The following is a 3,883-nucleotide window of genomic DNA, read 5'->3' as shown; positions in this document are numbered from 1 at the left end:
CAACAGATATTTCAATGCAGCATGGTCAGAATAGACAACCACCTTCGAACCGAGTAAATAGGACCTAAACTTATCCAATGCGAAAACTACGGCAAGTAGTTCCTTCTCTGTCGTAGTATAATTCATCTGAGCATCAGACAAAGTTCTACTCGCATAGTAGATCACATAGGGCTTTCTATCAACGCGTTGTCCTAAAATAGTTCCCATAGCATAATCAGATGCATCGCACATAATCTCAAATGGGAGAGTCCAATCCGGAGGTCTCAAAATGGGTGCAGTAATCAAGGCCTCTTTGAGAATCTCAAAGGCCTTCATACAATCCTCACAAAAAACAAAGGGTTGATCTCTCTCCAATAAAGTGCAAAGCGGTCGAGAGATTTTACTGAAATCTTTTATGAACCGCCTATAAAAACCCGCATGCCCTAAGAATGATCGAATCTGCCTCACAGAGGTGGGTGGAGTCAAACGGAAAATGGATTCCACCTTCGCTCTGTCAACCTCAATACTACGCTTGAACACAATGTGTCCAAGCACAATCCCCTCCTGGACCATAAAATGGCTCTTTTCCCAACTAAGGACAAGATTTGTCTCCGCACACCTACTCAGTACTCGAGTAAGTTTTTGGAGGCAATCTTCAAAAGAAGAGCCATAAACTGAAAAGTCGTCCATGAAGACTTCCATCACATTATCAATCATGTCCGAGAAAATAGCAAGCATGCACCTCTGAAAAGTGGCTGGGGCATTGCAGAGCCCAAACGGCATACGTCTAAACGCGAAAGTGCCATAAGGACATGTAAACGTGGTCTTCTCCTGGTCGTCAGGATGGACAGCTACCTGATTGTATCCTGAATAACCATCTAGAAAGCAGTAGTAGCTCTGCCCTGCGAGTCTCTCTAAGATCTGATCAATGAATGGCAATGGGAAATGATCTTTCCTAGTTGCCACATTCAGCTTCCGATAATCGATACAGACTCGCCACCCTGTAGTGGTCCTCATCGGAATTCTCTCACCCTTCTCGTTCTCAACCATAGTGAGTCCTGACTTCTTTGGCACAACCTGAATCGGACTGACCCACTGGCTATTAGAAATAGGGTAAATGATTCCGGCATCCAACCACTTCACCACCTCGTTCTTCACTACTTCCTTCATGTTGGGATTTAGCCTTCTCTGCATATCCCTAAATGGCTTGACTTCCTCATCACAATGTATTCTATGCATGCAGAATGAAGGATCAATCCCCTTCAGATCAGCAACTCCCCAGCCAATCGCTGCCTTTTGCTCTCGAAGAATAGTCAGCAATCTCTGCTCCTGCTCCTCAGTGAGCAGGCATGAGATAATCACAGGCAGAGTCTTATCATCTCCGAGATAAGCATACTTGAGTGAATCCGATAAGGGTTTCAACTCAAGTTTCGGAGGTGACTCGATCGAGGATTTGGCGGGGGTCTCCGCAAGTGGTGGGAGAGTCTCAATGATGGCTCCCCAAGGTGGTCTCTCTGACGACACTCTAGACACATCTACACTATCTACACCTCTATTCTTCTCTATATGGTACAAATCTAAAGAATCCTCAGTGATATACAACTCGGGCTGCTCCTCCACTAACTCATGTGCAATATCTACATGAAAGCAGTCCATGTCTCCTGCTGGTCCCATCGCGGCATTGAAAATATTCAGCTTGACCTTCCGATTGCCGAATGAGAGATCCATGGCTCCGGTTCTACAGTTGATGCACTCATTGGCAGTCGCCAAGAATGGTCTGCCTAAAATAATCGGAGTCTGGTGCTGGTTGTCTACTCCTTCCATATCAAGAATAATGAAATCGACTGGAAAATAAAAGTCATCCACCTTAACTAGCACGTCCTCCAAGACACCTCTCGATACCTTGACAGAACGATCTGCCAGTTGAAGTGTAATTGGAGTTGATCTCATCTCTCCTAGCCCGAAAGAATCAAAGAAATACCCGGGCAGAATGTTCACGCTTGCTCCAAGATCGAGCAATGCGCGTTCTATCCATATGTTCCCTATGGTACACGCAATGATCGGGGCTCCAGGGTCCTTGAGCTTTGGTGGTGTCTGATGCTGAAGTACTGAACTCACCTGCTCAGTCAGATGGACCCTGTTAGGAACTCTTTATCTAGATTTACGCTTCTGCGTACATAGTTCCTTCAGAAATTTGGCATATGCCGGCACCTGCTGAATCGCATCGAGCAAAGGTAGGTTGATCTGCACATGCTTGAATATGTCAAGCATGTCCTGGATCTTCGCACCTTGCTTCCCTCTATATCCAGGAGACTCTAATGCTTTGGGATAGGGTGGTGGGGGAATATACTCTGCTGGCTCCTCCTCTTTGCGAGAAGGCTCACTCCTATCCTTCTTCTGCACTGAAGATGAAGATGATGATGATGATGAAGATGAAGCTGGGGATGGGGATGATGATGATGGCTGAGCCGACGTAGGTGAAACAATGGTCTCTGGCTCCTCTATCCTCTCTCTACTCTCTCTTTCTCTGCTCTCAACGTGATACTCACGTCCACTTCTCAGGGTCATAACAGATTTGGCCTGCTGCTGTGTCTCAATATGAAACAGGCCTCCAGTCATCTGGTCCTTGCACTTCGGGTTCATGACAGCCTGACTCGGTAATGTACCCTCAGGTCTCCTACTGATAGCCTCAGCTAACTGTCCCATTTGCGACTCTAACTTTGCAATGGACTGCGTATGTGAGCTCAATATCTGGCTACACTTATCGAAGGCGTTCTGATTAGAGGTTTTCACCTCTTGGAATGCCTGGAGAAGTCTCTCCTCAAAAGATGTATGCGGGGCAGACTCCTGCTGAATCAGGGAAGGGACTGAAGAAGAAGAAGACTGAGAATAGCTCGGTCTTTGGAATGGCTGAGTAAAAGATGGCTGCCGAACTGGCTGAGAGGATGTAGGCATCTGCATGGAAGACTGTGGATTCTTCCATGAAAAATTGGGATGGTTACGCCAACCCGGATTATATGTCGATGAAAATGGGTTATTTGGCGGTCTGACGTAACCCTGAGCTGCCTGAACTTGTTCTTGAACAAATTCAGGATACTGAGCTGCCGAAGGGCACTCAGTGATATCGTGTGCCGGACTGGCACAAAGAGTACACACCTGATGTGTAGTGGTCGGTCCTGAGAGAAGTTGGTCCATCTTCTGAGCAATCATGTCTACCTTGCACTGTAGTGCAGTAGATGGACCAATCTCAAGAACACCAGCTTTCTTCTGAATGCTGGGTGTGGCTCTATCCGAATGAGAGCTCGAAGCATGGTGGAGAGAATTCTCGGCCAATGTATCAAATAGCCTCCATGCTTCATCCTCGCTCTTCAGCATAAATGTCCCTCCACATGAAGAGTCGATCATCTGACGATTCTTGTCAGACAATCCATCGTAGAAGCTCTGCACCAGTTGCCATTTCGGCACCTGATGATGGGGACATTTCCTGAGGAGATCCTTCATTCTCTCCCAGGTCTCATGAAAGCGCTCACCATCTAGCTCTGAAAAGCTAGTGATGGCTCTATGATATTGGTTCGTACGACCCATGGGAAAATATTTCCGAAGAAACTCCTGTTGCAATTGATCCCAGGACTCTATTTCTACAGAATCTAAGGACTTTAGCCAATACTTGGCTTTGTCTTTCAATGAAAAGGGAAATAGAGTCAACCTCAAAGCATCATCATCGAAATTCTGTATCTTAACAGTAGAACAGATTTTGAGGAATTCATCTAAATGTCGGTAGGGATCTTCATGACTAAGACCATAAAAGGATGGAAGCATCTTAATAATGCTGGCCTTAATCTCGTAATGAGGCGCTCCTACATCGGGTCTCCGAATGCAGGATGCTTGAACATAGTCTGTGGGA

The 3,883-nt window shown here is 46.2% G+C and overlaps 1 non-coding gene across 1 annotated transcript; it reads left to right on the top strand.

Annotated features, from left to right (window-relative positions):
* The first annotated feature begins 3,442 nt into the window (after positions 1 to 3,442).
* LOC149815403 (small nucleolar RNA R71) lies at positions 3,443 to 3,545 on the top strand. Its single transcript, XR_016428187.1, has one exon. It is a non-coding gene; the product is annotated as a small nucleolar RNA R71 (small nucleolar RNA).
* Positions 3,546 to 3,883: the final 338 nt, after the last annotated feature.

This window comes from Nuphar pumila, chromosome 15, assembly GCF_984573655.1.
Source record: "Nuphar pumila chromosome 15, dmNupPumi1.hap1.1, whole genome shotgun sequence".
NCBI lineage: Eukaryota > Viridiplantae > Streptophyta > Magnoliopsida > Nymphaeales > Nymphaeaceae > Nuphar > Nuphar pumila.
Note: the sequence above shows the minus strand (reverse complement) of the source record. Positions and strands in the feature narration are given on the sequence as shown.